Source organism: Amblyomma mixtum, chromosome 2, assembly GCF_055824585.1.
Source record: "Amblyomma mixtum isolate Tamu chromosome 2, ASM5582458v1, whole genome shotgun sequence".
Lineage (NCBI taxonomy): Eukaryota > Metazoa > Arthropoda > Arachnida > Ixodida > Ixodidae > Amblyomma > Amblyomma mixtum.
This window is the reverse complement of record NC_143013.1, coordinates 129,399,055-129,414,153: the sequence shown is the minus strand read 5'-3', so window position 1 is coordinate 129,414,153 and position 15,099 is coordinate 129,399,055. Positions and strand designations below refer to the sequence as shown.

General features: G+C 43.6%; 1 pseudogene; it reads left to right on the top strand.

Moving 5' to 3' along the window:
* Positions 1–1,292: 1,292 nt before the first annotated feature.
* LOC149360872 (uncharacterized) lies at positions 1,293–4,487 on the top strand (annotated as a pseudogene).
* Positions 4,488–15,099: the final 10,612 nt, after the last annotated feature.

Below are 15,099 nucleotides of genomic sequence, written 5' to 3'. Positions count from 1 at the left end.
GCCGTGTGCAAAAACTGAAACCAGTATGATGAAAAAAGCAACGCGAAATGCCGAATAAAAATTTCGGATTCGCAGCATGCATGCAAAAGGAATGAGAATGACGCTACACACACACACAGATGTCTCGTCGAGAAGCCCGACACATTCCTGGAGTTTGTTGCTCGGTCGCGCGAACATCTGTCGTGTCATCTGCTCATCACGCGCGCAAAGCCCATCCGTTCTGCCACGTGTCACAGCTGGCGATCGCCCCTCAGAGCTCGACAGGTCGGCACTGCTTCTCGCCGCAATGCATCCTTGCATAACCACCACACCATACGCCTCGTCAGGTGATTGCACAGACGAGCTGTCTAGTCAGAGACAGCTCGAAAGCATCGCGGTGACCTCGAAAGTCGCTCACCTTTCCCACTTCTAGGGTTTAACAAACGACGAATGAATGCAAGGAGCAGCAAATCGCAGCGCCGGCACCGCCATTCGAGCAATTTTCGCGCTTCACTAACCGCACGGAGGGATGATTTCTCACTGCGAGCGAAGGGTTTGCAACGGGAGAGCAATTAGCGCCCCCATGCGGCTGTACGCTTAAGCTTTCACTATTAACGCTCTCAAGGGTTGCTTATTTCAGATGTGCTCTTATAACGCCATACCATTACATTGTACAATCAAAACAAGACTTTTGTCAGCTTAGTTTGTCTTGAAATAAATACCCGTTAAAGTGCGGCTACCTAACGCCGTATAAATCAACATTTCACTAACTCATTTGCATGATTCGGGTACCTTTCGCCGGGCGAAATGATGGCGGTGAATTTCAGCCGTTTTTTGCAATGGCGGCAAAACGTAAATGTGATGAAACGTCACTCTGACATCACTCCAACATGTGTGCCTATCACGTGATTTACGTAATATTGTTCCAACCAATCAGATTTTAGGAAGTTGCCATTTCCGGTGTGCAGCTATTTTCTCCAAATTGGCAAGTCGAGCGCAAGTGCTCTCGCGCGGACCACTTGTAGCTTCTTTTCCCTTCACAATCACATATATGTACCAGCCGGGCACCAAGAATAGCGCTACGAAAATGCATTTTCAATGCCACGTCAAATCGACGTCACCGCGAAAAGTGCTGCTGTAACCGAGCCTGATTGACACGCCCATTGACGGCGATTGACACTTCTGACAGCCAATCAGAGAGGCAATATGGCGCCGACAGGCGAATGTGAATATCGAGAATCGGGACCCTGGATAAAAACGGACTGCAGCGGCCTGCGCCTTTAAGTGGGCGTGGGAACAGCGTCATCATGCGGCTGCTTCAGGGCATACGTTTCTTCATGCAGATAACGGCAATCTTTCACCTCAGCGCGGGGCCTACGGCACCGGCTGATGCCATTCCGGCTGTGCCTGTGACTGTCGACATTCAAGTTGGCAGCGTGGAAAACGGAAAGCTCTGGCAACCCTACTACACTACGGCTCCATCGTACAAGTCCTCCGCATCGTCCACGACATCACCTTTCCACCTGGATAAAAACGGACTGCAGCGGCCTGCGCCTTTCAGTGGGCGTGAAAACAGCGTCATCATGCGACTGCTTCAGGGCATGCGTTTCTTCATGCAGGTTGGTAATAACTTTCATTCATTTCATTTCATTTTATTTCGGACAACAATACATGGTGTCCGCGGGGAGAGGCTAAAGGAGACTGTAGTGTCTCCTGACGAGGCCTAACACCCGCTTTACACGTCGGTGCAGATGGTGCAGAGTGACATATCAGTGAAAACAGTGGTACATAAAACACAGTGGGACAGGAATTCAACATAAGCAATTACACAAACACTGATCAGGCAGAAAATAATACTCAAGAAGTCATCAACAATGAGCGATAGTAATTGGAGTAGAACAGAAAAACACATTCGCACAGAACAAGAAAGAACAGTACAGAACAGTAGGTGTAAAAAGAATGCAGCAGGTATGCATAACAAAATTTCACACGGGGGTGTTCAAAAGATTGCTCATTTTCTTCTTAAATTGATGAATGGTGACACTCTCCTGGGCACAAGCAATTAGTGTTGGATATTTGTTGCATAAAACTTTTATTTGGTGATCCGTAGTCTGGGTTCCGTAATTAGTGCGAGGCCTAGAAGGAATCAAGGAAATTGTGCGCAAGTTATGTGGGATTTCTCTATTATAATAAGAACGAAAAAATGATTCAAAGTCATGTTTTATTTTTTGGTAGATTAGGTGTGCTATGTAGTGCTTATAGCATTGAAAAAACGGTAACACCTTACAAGAGGTAAACATGTCATTGGTACTAGCAGGATAACTACCCAATATGCGCAAGGCTCTTTTTTGCAGAGAGAACAACCTATCTGAGTCAGTTTTATTACATGTTCCCCACACTAAGATACTATACACAATACCCATTGGGAATGAATAAGAGAAAAATATAGCTGTTTTTTTACATGGAATGGAAGAAGATAACGAAGTCGTTGAATTAACCCAACTGATCTTGATATTCGCATCCGCAGACTGTTGATGTGATCAGTCCAGCCCAAGTCACTGCGGAAACGAACTCCTAGGAACTTATGAGAATTCACCTGTTCAATTTCTGTGTTATTAAAATATAGTCGGATATTATGATCAAGAGGCTTATTTTTGGCACGGAAAAGCACATATTTCGTTTTTTTTTATGTTTAGTTCAACCTCATCGGCATCAAGCCATGTTCTCAGTTCATTGAGCCAGGTATTGGACTGATATTCAATCATGCTAAGGTTGGGACCAGAAAAGAAGACATTAGTGTCATCAGCGTAGAGGACCATGTTTGAAGTTGAAAGTATATTTACAATATCATTAATATATAAAATGAAAAGTAGAGGGCCGAGGATAGACCCTTGTGGTACACCGAATTTTATTACGCCCGTGTCGGATTTAAGCTCCTGTAGCCACGTAGACTGCCTCCGTCCTGTAAGATAGCTTTACAACTATTTGTGTGCAATACCGCGAATTCGATATTTTTCTAGTTTTAATAATAAGATACCGTGTTTAACTGAATCGAAAGCTTTGCGAAAGTCTAGAAATATTCCAATGGTGAAAAGCTTTTGTTCGAAGTTAGAAAGAAGGCGATCTTTTATGTCCAGTAGAGCAGTCTGTGTGGATTTACCAGCCTGGAATCCATACAGTTCTTTGCATATTACGTTTTTTTATCAAGGAAGTTTTCTAATCTTTTATGTACCACACGTTCTGCGATCTTGGAAAACAGTGGCAATATCGAGATAGGGCGATAGTTGCTCATATCAATTTTGTCGCCTCCCTTGTAGATTACTGTAATTCGAGCTGATTTCATCTTATCAGGGAAAATACCAGTCAGGATCATCCTGTTGCATATATGCGTTAAAGGTGGAATGATGCTTCTGATAGCGGCTTTTACTGGTACCGTACTTATATCGTCATCACCTAGAGAACATTTATTCTTAAGGGAATTAACGATAACTACGATTTCTTGTTCAGACGCGGGGGTCAGAAATCAACTATTCCATGTTTGCTAAGAAATTGAGCAATATGTGCCTGCTGCTGTTCCCACGCCCGGGAGTGCTGTTGAATTTGTTCGCCCAGTGCTTCGATGTTTCTAGTCAACTGCTTTTGTTGTCGGGAGACGTGAGCTTAACCCCGGCCCTGGGTCGGGCTCTGGCGCTGCCACACGGTCCAAAGACAGCGCTGTTGATAATTCTCTGCAGAAACAACTCAATGACGTGTTGACTCTGTTAGAAGGTGTTAATTCAAGGACCGCTAAAATAGAGTTAGAGCAATTACACTTAATAGCCTCTATTAATGAAATGAAACTAAATCAAGAATCTATGATTTGGAATATTGCCGATATTGACGCGAGACTGTCGGCAGTGGAATCTAAATCATCCGCCACTGATGCGGCCCACGGGGAATTGCGGATTTTGCGTGAGCTAGCCGATCAGCTTGTCAATGAAAATAGCAAGTTACGTCTTGGACAGGCAGAGCTGGAAGACCGGCAGCGCAGGGAAAATCTTCTGTTCTTCGGCGTACCCGACAGTTTGTCCGAAACGTGGGATGAAACGGAGGAAAAGTTATTGAACCTTGTTTCAGGCTGCTTTGATCCTGTTCTTACGAATGACATGTTTGAACGAGCACACATGATTGGTGTGTTCTCAGACGAAAAGAATCGTCCGATTGTTGTGAAGTTCCGGTCTTTCAAAACAGAACAACAAATCCTAGTGCAGTCTGCTAAACTTAAAGATAAAAAGCTCACTGTAAGTGAAGATTATTCTTTGCAGACACGTGTCGCTAGAAAGAAGCTTGTGCAGATCGCGAAGGATGCTGACTTTAAGTATAAGCTGAGGTATAACAAACTGTGTGGTAACAACAAATGCTACGGCTATGACCATATTCAAGATAGCGTTTTCGAGCTAGCTGGCCCAGTGGGATCTTCAGTGGCCCCTTGTCGCGCTGCTTCTGGCTCGCCACACGCTTCGCCATAGAGGTGCAGGAGGGGCAGTGGACGTGCGACTGGAGATAAGACAGCGCTTTCAATTCTTTTCATAAACATAAGAAGCATGATACCAAAGCGGGAAGATCTAAACTCTGTCATCGACTCATGTGATGCCGATGTTGTATTGCTGACAGAAACGTGGCTCTCTGCAAAGATAGAGAGCAAGGAACTGTTTGATTGCGAGAAGCGCTACAATGTTTATCGTTCTGATAGAGGTCACGGAAGTGGAGGAGGTGTTTTAATAGCCATCGCCGATAATATTTTGTCTTCACCGATTAGTCTTTCTAGCACTTTAGAGTTGGTTTGGGTTGAACTTCGTGTTCATTTCAGGAAACTGATTCTGGTCATATGCTACCGTCCCCCGTCTTCGTGTGCAACTTTCGTTGAAGATTTGCATGATGCTCTTAACATGATCTCAGTACGTTATCCGGGTGCGGCAATCCTTCTTGCTGGTGACTTCAATTATCCCAGTATCGTGTGGGCTAATACGTCGCCGTATCCTCGCCCCTTTTCTACCGAATGCAATAACTTTTTGCGAACCTGTTTGGACTTTAACCTTTCGGAGCTAGTTACTAAGCCAACTCGAATCACGCCATCATCTTCCAATGTTTTAGACCTTGTGCTAATCAACGCGCCGGATCTTATCCCTTCAATCTCGTAGTTAACTGGTCTTAGTGATCACTCCTTGCTTCATTTCGATGTAAAAATTAATATTCCTAATCGCCGGAACATATTCAAGTCAATAAGACATTACAAGCGGGCGGACTATAATGCTATTAATCGTGAATTAGCTCTTTTCATAAACAATTATTTACCAGATTTTCCACAGCGTTCTGTCCACACTAACTGGGAAATGTTTAGGGACACTGTCGAACGTCTCACTAATACATTTGTGCCGCTAAGAATTTTGCGGTGTAATAGCCAATCACCGTGGTTTAAGAACGTTTTAAAAAGGCTATCCAATAAGAAAAAACGTTTGTTTCGCTCGGCGAAATCGTCGAATTCGCAACAGCGATCGGACTGTTACATTTCTGCGGCCGCTGAGTACAAATTAGCTCTGAAAAATGCTAAGGACAACTTCTTTAACAGTACTTTGCCTGCTTTGCTGATTAATAACCCTAGACAGTTTTGGAACACTGTGAACAAGAAAGATAGTTCGTCAATACTACTTACACCTTCTGACGGCGTTGCATTTTCACCTAATTAATGCGCTAGTGTTCTTAACAGTGTTTTTGTTGCTGCTTTTTCTGGCAATGTTTCCCTTACCAATCAGGAGTGTGCGGTCTTGGATGCTTTTCCCATGGATCCAATTCTTTTTGACACAACTCGCATCCTGAGGATAATTGAAAACCTTAAGATTTCTTCCTCCTGTGGCGTCGATAACATTAATTCGAAATTTCTGGTTAACACAAAGATGTACAGTTCAATGATCCTCACCAAACTGTTTGACCAGTTTCTAGAAACAGGCTGTATTCCCTATGACTGGAAGGTTGGGAGGGAGTGATTCCGCTACATTAGTCTGGCGATAAACATTGCCCTGATAACTTTCGCCCTGTGTCGCTCACCAGCATTCCATGTAAAATCATGGAACATGCCATCTACTCTCATCTTGCCAGCTTTTTAGAATCCAATTGCTTTTTCACTAATGCCCAACACGGCTTCCGTAAATCATTTTCATGCGAAACTCAACTCATATGTTTCACAAATGACTTCATTGCATTCTGGATCGTGGGTCCCATGCTGATTCTATATTTATGGATTTTTCTAAAGCATTTGACAAGGTTTCACACGAGCTTCTTTTTCTTAAACTAAACAGCCTTAACATTGATTCCACAGTGCTTCCATGGTTGCATTGTTTTCTTTCAAACCGAAGTCAGTTCGTAACAGCAAATAACGTCAATTCAGATTCCTCTGCTGTTTGCTCTGGCGTGCCTCAGGGGTCCGTTCTTGGGCCCCTCCTCTTTCTCATCTATATAAACGACTTACCAACTAATATATCGTCTTCCATTTGTCTTTTTGCCGATGATTGTGTTATTTACCGCGAAATTAATGATGATAATGGTGTATGTGTTCTTCAGTCAGATATTAACAAGGTACTGGATTGGTGTAGCCTGTGGAATATGAAGCTAAACATTACTCAATGCAAGCATTTGCCCATTTCTAGTCTATCTAATACACCCTCTACCTACTGCATTAATGGCATCACTCTTGAAACTGTGTCGTCTTATAAATATCTGGGTGTTCACGTCTCTCCTAACCTGTCTTGGAAAGGTCATGTTGACTACGTTACAAATAACGCCAATCGCATGCTTGTATACCTTCGCAGAAATTTTTCATGTGCACTGAGTTCATTAAAACTATTACTTTACAAAACATTGGTCCGCTCTAAATTGGAATATGCTTGCTTCATCGGTGTGGAACCCTGGGGTCGAATCTCTCATTTCTGACTTAGAATCCATTAAAAACCGCGGTTGTCGCTTCATACTTTCCAACTATCATCGTACTAGTAGTGTAACTGCCATGAAAGCTAACCTCTCCCTGCAGCTTCTTTCCCATCGCAGGTCAATAGCTTCATTATGTACATTTCACAAAATTTATCATAATCCTCATCTTCAAGAGAAGTTATTAAAAGACCACCCTATATTTCAGCACGCATTGATCACCGCCACAAAGTTTGGATCCCTCCGTGTCGCACAAGATGTTTTCATGATTCATTCATACCCAGAACTTGTGTCAGCTGGAATCACCTTCCCCACAATATTGCTGTAATTACTGATACTGCCGCATTTCGTAACGCTGTTATTAATTTTATATAAGTATGTGTCTATAACTTTGTTAATTTATTAGCTGCTGTTTTCTTTTGTGTTTTGTTTTGTGTAATGCCGCCTTTGGTTAATTCTGTTATTGATTTTATACCAGTGTGTGCTGTAACTATATTCAATTTTTCTAGCTGATTTTTTGTTTTTTGTACTTGCGTGTTATTCCCACTCCCCTCTGTAAGCCTAACGGCCCTAGGGGTAAATAAATAAATAAGTAAATAAATAAGAGACTGTTCATGCTTTTCCGTGTATATCTTCCCTTTGTTTAGCCATATCCCGAGGAATTTTTAATCGGCCCCTCGGGGTGTTTCGTGGCCTTGTATTGTAAGTCCTTGATCAGTTGTATCGTTGAAAATCACACCTGAGCTAGCTGTGCTAAAACTGAAACCTAGAGCGTCTCCTTCATCTCCACATCAATTAACCAAAGTTTGAAAAATCGTCCTGGCTATCTGCCAAAAGTACAATGTCGTCCGCATACATTAAAATAGAGAGCCGCTGCTCAATAAATCATCATCATCAGCCTGACTATGCCCACTGCAGGGCCCACTGAATTGCCTTTCCCATGTCTCTCAAATTATCCCTGTCCTACGCCAGTAGCGGCCACTGTATTCCCGCAAATTTCTTAACCTCATCTACCCACATAACTTTCTGCCGCCCTCTGCTACGTTTGCCTTCTCTTGGAATCCACTCCGTTACCCTTAAAGGGACCATGCAAAGAATTAAAAGCCGCTTGTAAATGTTAGAAGTGATGCTCAGAAGCATTGACACCAAGTATGAGTCTTCGAAACTGAGCCGGCAATTTATTATGAATTTTTAAAAATCGTGTTTTTTTAAATTCGCGGGCCGTTTGGTGTCTTCGTAGGGAGCCATTTTTAAAACAAAATCGGGAAAACAGACGTCACTAGACACATGATGTCGGCAGGCCACCACACGCTGTCATTCGCTCGAGCCGCGGCAGCTACGACGTCACGGGCACACTTCCGGTAGCGGTGAAAATCGTCTGCTCGAGCCGCCGCGCGACCCCCTCGGGCAAGCGCGAGCCAGGGCATTGCCTTCACGCAAATGGTTTCAATTTACCTCTGCCGCCTCTTTATGTCGCCAGTTCGGGAGCCAAGAAAGCGCAGAGACCGGAGAGACGCTGCCGACCCACGCTGCTCCTTGGGAGTGCGACAACCGGAAGTCGTAAACCGAACGTCAGCGAATGACGTATTCATGGGCGGAGCAGAGTTGTTTTCTTTATTTTTATGGTGCCCCGTGCGTACGAGTTGAGGGGGGAGAGGAGGAGCGTTATTTTTAATCGTCTATAACTTCGTTGTTATTGGTGCCAGCTCAAAAATTCTTGCGCTGGGGTGACGAGTGATGAATTGCCTATCTTTACGTAATCTCAATTAATTTACTGCATAGTCCCTTTAAGGACCAGCGGTTATCTTGCCTTCAAATTATATGCCCTGCCCAAGCCCACTTCTTCCTCTTGATTTCAACTAGGATATCATTAAAGGGATACTGAGGCGGTTTTCGAATCAGCTAATTTTAGGGTTTTGAAGTAGTGTCATTGCTGATCCCGTCTGCTAAATTATTTTTTCGATTTTGGCTAAAACAGTGGCGCAATCAGCAATTAAAAACGCGATGTTCAAATCTCCCGCGCCCCTCGCGAGCGTAGGAGAGCAGAACAGCGGAGAGGAAAACCTCGTCCATGTCGGCCAACGCGACGTCACGTTGAGGAGCCGGGAATACGTCGGCGCACCCGAGCGAGCTTTGAGCGCGCGTTGTTTCTCGTGCTGCGTGCGTTGTGACGTACAAAGCGTGTCAGCCGACCTTGAGAATCAGATTCAACACGAGGCACAGTCTATTTATTTTTTTTTTATTTATTTCAAGATACCCCTAAAGGCCCTCTTCTCGAGGGTATTATATAGGGGGTGGTAAAAATTTCAACTTGAATACATGGAAGGAACATTAACATGAGTAACAGGGCAAATAAAAAGAAGCAAGAAAAGAGCAATAACTGGTAGTCAGCAAGAATCGAAATGTGGTGGAACAACAAGACACAAAATAAACAAGAAAACAAGAAAAGAAAACACAAAGTTAAAAACAACGGAATAAACAAAACGAAAAGCAAAACTCGAACACATTGTGGTGAGCAGAACAGAACTAGAAGAAAACTACACATGGCTTTGATTTTTTAAAAGTTCATGAAATGATGTCGCATTCGTTTCAGTTGCGATTGTGTAAGGGAGCCGGTTCCAATCAATAATGGTTTTGGGTATGAATGATTTAGCATAACTTGAAGTGCGACATGTGATGCGTTTGATTTTGAAAGGATGGTCACGGCGTGGAAACACTGCTGAGGGTAAGTGAAAGAAATCGTCGTGAAGCAACGGATGATGTTAAATTTTGTGAAAAAGAGTTAAGCGAGCCAGTTTACGACGATGGGAAAGGCTGTCAAGTCCAGCACGAGCTTTTAAAGCCGTGACGCTAGTAAAACGTGAGTAGTCAGAATATATGAAACGAGCAGCACGGTTTTGCAGGGATTCTATGTTATCTTTGATGTAGGCTTGATCTGGCGGAAGCGTACTCAATTTTAGGTCGAATTAATGTAATATAAGCAAGTTTACGCACATGCGCCGGAGCATGTCGAAGGTTACGTTTTAAAAGGCCAAGAGAACGGTTAGCAGCTGCCTGAAGTTAACATGATAGTTCCAGGTTAAGTCTGATTGAAGGTGAACTCCTAGATACTTGTAAGTGGAAGTTGTCTCAACTGTTATGTCATTAAGAGAGTATGCGGTTGGTATGCGATAAGAATTTCTAGTAAAGTTGTTGTGGTTGTGTTGTATTGGGGTTAATGGCGCAGAAGCAGCTAAGGCTATAATGCGCCAAGCTCAAGGTATAGGATATTTCTTTTATGCAGATTTGTGCTGTTATGTGAAAAAATGGTGTACAGGGTATAAAGTTTCTTGTAGCGAGTAATAAGAGAGAAAAGAAATTTTAGATCTACAAGTAAAAGCTTTTAAGGAGGCCGGGTAACCTCATCAGCGGTCCTTAGCTGGGCAAGGAAATTGAGGTTCCCAGCCAATCAAATAAAGACCTCAGACTTCTTCTCGAGGATGAGAACAAGGCTGAAGTGTATTATATAAAAAGCGAAACAGTGGATTAAAATTTACAGTTTCTCAAGAAGACCTGCTTCTTTTAAAAAGCTAAAAACACAAGACGGGTTAATAATGGCATTTTCACATAAGAGCAACGCAGGGTGTAAAGGAATGCATTCTTTATAAAACTTAATAAAGTGTTTCTTCCTGAGTTTCCCGAGGTATGAACATGAGAGTAAAATATGATTTATTGTGAGCTCGCCTCCACAGCTTTCACAGAGTGGTTTGTCTTGTTTCGTTAGTAAGAAATTATGTGTAATGTGTGTGTGACCAATGCGGAGACGACATGAAATTATTTCCATAAAGCGTTCCTGGTGCCTGCAGGTCTTCCATTCACCCAAGACGGGCTTTACCAAGTGCAGCTTGTTGTTAACCTCGTTGTCCCATGAAGCTTGTCATTTCCCTCTAAGTTTATTTTGAACCAACCTCATGCAGTCCCTATGCGGTATGATTACTTGTTTTATTTCATGATTGCGGGCAAATGCGGCACATGCATCAGCTCTCGTTTCCGCTGATTCCGACGTGACTAGGAACCCAGCAGAACTTTATTGTACGTTCTTGTGTGTGAGCTTTTATCGTATTGTGTATAATGTTTCCTATTATGGGTTCGACTGCATTCTTGGGGTTTATTGCTGTAGTTACTCTGAGGGAGTCAGTGTAGATAACACGGTTCTTTATGTTTTGCTTGATTATGTAATCTACTGCTACAGCAATAGCGAAGCATTCTGCTGTGAAAATTGAAGCGCACTGGGGCAGCCTGACTACTTTCTCCCATTTACCTTGTACTATCGAACTCCCTACATATAGTGCTGTTTTAGAACCGTCCGTGTAGATATCTGCATAATTCCTGTATTTTTCTTGTATTGGATTTAGGGTCATAAGCAACAACTGACCCCAAGTGTTAATAGAATCAGGTCAATTTGTAAGGATTGTCGGTCACAGTCATTTCTAATGGTTCGATACACAACACAGTCGTCAGCAAACAGTCTAATTTGTGAAGAAATACAATTTGGCAAGTCATTAATAAATATTAGAAAGAGCAGGGGACCAAGCACACTCCCCTGAGGCACACCAGATGTAACATGGGCCATTGTAGAGTTAAAACCATTAACAGAAGTGAACTGAGCGCGAGATGAAAGAAAGTCTTTAATCCATGCTAGTACCTGAGGGTGAATATTAAGGTGCGATAGCTTGAGAAGTAGTCTATGGTGGGGAACCCGATCAAATGCTTTTGAAAAATCTAAAAACAACGCATGGACTTGAATTCCGACATCTAAAGAAGCAAATAAGTCGTTAGTAAATCCGGCGAGCTGAGTGTCGCAAGAAACTCCCTTGCGAAAACCGTGCTGATATTTAAATATGATGTTATGATCTTCAAGATAATGAATGATCTGAGTGTGTATGACATGTTCAAGGACCTTAGAGAAAGTGCAAGTCAATGATATGGGTCTATAGTTTAGAGGATCAGAGCGGACGCCAGATTTGAAAATTGGAATTACTTTGGCTATACGCCAGTCGTGCGGGATGGAGCCAGAAGATAAAGACTGAGAAAAAAGTACAGACAAGACTTGGAAAATACTGTGAGATATGTTTTTTAGTATTTTGTTGTTAAAGCCCAGTGGATCCGCGCTTGTGGTAATTTTAAGATCACTTAACAAAGTAAGGATACCATCTTCCCTGATGACTATTGGGGCATTGAATAATCTCGAAATGGGTTGAGAACTGGAGAGGTGGTGATGACTTCTTGAGTGAAAACAGATGAAAAGGCATTGTTGAAGAGCTGAGCAGAATGGACATCGTCCAGCTGGTCACCATCAGAACTTGTCAAAAAAGATTTGGCACGCGAATGAGGGTTAATTACTCTCCAAAACCTACGGGGGTTATTAGATAGCATGGTAGGCAAAACGTCATTATAAAACTGGCGACGGGTAGTTTTAAGCATTTTTTGGTAGTTTTTATCACTTTTTTTGTATTTTTCCCATGTGTTTAATTGGTTGTTAGCAACTGCTTGCCTATACAAACGTTTCTTCTTCTTATTAGCTCTTCGCAGCCGCCCACTGAACCAGGGCGCACTTTTGCTGCACTTAATTGTGATAACCGGTATGTGTTTTGTAATGAGGTTAATTAGAGTAGTTTTAAACACTATCCAGTTCTGTTCAATGGAACGGAATGTAGATTCAGCCAAGAACCGCCCAGAGAAAGAGGTTAATTCATGGTTCATTTGGCCAAAATTAGCTCTGCTATAACACCTGATCATCTTGGTGGTAGTTTTTCTTTCGATAATTCTGCAATTGATGCACCCAGTAATAATGTCATGGTCAGAAAGACCATTAAGATGAAATATTTTAGAACAAGCATCGGGATTATTGGTTAGAATCAAGTCAAGAATGTTTGCAGTGGTACCTGATGATCGCGTGGGCTTTGTAATGAGCTGAGTTAGGTGAAAATCAAGACACATCTGTAGGAAAGCGTGCGCCTCCTTATCACTTGGAGGAACAGATAGTGTTTCCCAATTGATGCCTGGGAAATTAAAGTCGCCAAAGGACAAAAGTCTCCGGGCCACGTGTTCCTCTAACGAAGCCGATAGCTCTGCTATTAGTCAGCGGCTGGAGACCACACTTGTGGAGGTAAAAGGTTAAATTTTTGTTCTTTCATGTGAACAAGTGCGGTCTCCAGCCGCTGTCTAATAGTAGAGCTATTAGCTTCGTTTGAGGAACACGTGGTTCGGAGACTTTTGTCCCCGGCTGTACTACTCTGCATTCGTGTCCATGAACAAATACGGCCGAGGCTGTGTCGTCTTCCACTCTTTTTCGCAAGATCATAAGCTCGCAGCGCAAGCGCTTGCTGCTGTGACGAAGAATTCAAGCTGACCAAAGCAAGTCTACTCTGCTCGAAGCACTTTCGTAAGAGCGGCTACATGCGCAGCTTGTCCCTGATGGGACCTCTGGAGATTTGTGTCGAAAAGGCGCGGCTGAACCATGACACAGTTCCTTCGATTTTCTCGCGCATGAGAGGCGTGTCACCATTCCGAAGAAGCGCCTCTTTTAAAGGTAGAAACATGCTCACTTAGCCCCTAAAGAAACCTTATAGAGGCTCAAACATGTGTTGCCCTTCTCAGCTTAGGTGCGGCCAGACCACCCGAGGCGTGCTCAGCAAGGCTCGGTTAGTGATTTTATACTCGGTTCGACGTGTCCAAGCAAGCAAGCAAGCAACCAGGCAAGCAGAGCAAAGCACAATAAAGCAAAGCAAGCAAGCATCGAAGCTCTTCATATTCGGCATCTCGTTTAATCGTAGCTAAGCGAATAAAATTAAAGTGTTCGATGTTGATTTCGAATCCAAATTTATGAGAGAAATGAATGCCAACCGAGTTTTTGCAAAAAAACACCGCAACCTTACTCGGTTTCTTCGTCAAGTTGTGGCAGCGGGCGAGTTGCAGCTAGTTTGGTTTTTAAATACACATATAGTCGGCAACTACTTCACTGGACCTAAACTGCAAATCTAGGAAGGGCGAACGTTTCCCAGGCAGCGATTAATATTTTCTGGCATCTGCTGAACGCGCCACGAGTGAAGCAGCAGCCTTGTGCGCGTATTTGGCTTGGTTTCCAGCGCACAATGATTGCGTCACTATCCTGTGGTCACATGCCTCGCAGTGCTTGGCCACTGCGCTGCGCTAATTTTGACATCAACTTTGTGCTCCTTCATCGTTTCCTTGAAATACTTTCTTGCCCCAACCTGCAACACCGGGTACTGAGAACAGGATTTTTTGTACACAGTGCTTTGGGCCTTTTATTGAGGATGACACTCTTCCGGGCGAGCCAGGAGGCGTCTGGTGGTGGTAATTGACTTGAGTATTGGTCGCAGCCCTTCCTTTCCGAGAATACGAGCCGAGGTTGTGCTGGTACCTTTTACGCATGGTCTGCATCGCGTCTTTGACGCTGGCGTATGCTTGTGTCTTTTTGGCTTCAGGCGATACGTGGAATGAGCAAACTGTAGTATCCTTTTCTTCGGAGGTCAGAAAAAAAAATAGTCGCCGTATCCGCTTTTACAACGACAATGAAAGCTGCGATCTGCACTCAACGCAGGGCCGGATCCGCATCGGCAGCTTCTCCAGTCCTCAAAGTGACGTCACGACCTCTCTTGACCAATCACGGGCGGCGGCGCGCCGCGCGGCGCGCCCCGCGGCAAGGGCCGCATATTTCGGCTAAAAAAGGCAATTCGCGTTTGTTTTTGCCTTATTTGGATGTGATATTCCAGTATGTGGCATGAAAAACTACAGGACGCCGCTGCCAGCCTTATTTTCAAAAAAAGTGCTTCAGTCTCCCTTTAACGCGCGTTTGCTCCCTCACCCACTCCACCCTCTTCCGGTCTCTTAACGTTACACCTATCATTTTTCTTTCCATAGCTCGCTGCGTTGTCCTTAACTTATGCTGAACCCTCATTGTTAGCCTCCACGTTTCTGCACCACAGGTGAATACTGGTAACATACAGCTGTTGTATACTTTTCTCTTGAAGGATCAGCTGTGACTACCTGCCCTAACCCAGGCAGCATGCCAGGATTGGACCAACAATGGCTCATTGTTGGAATACAGTGGCATCAATATTGGGCTGACATTGGTATGCAAGCATATTACTACATTTT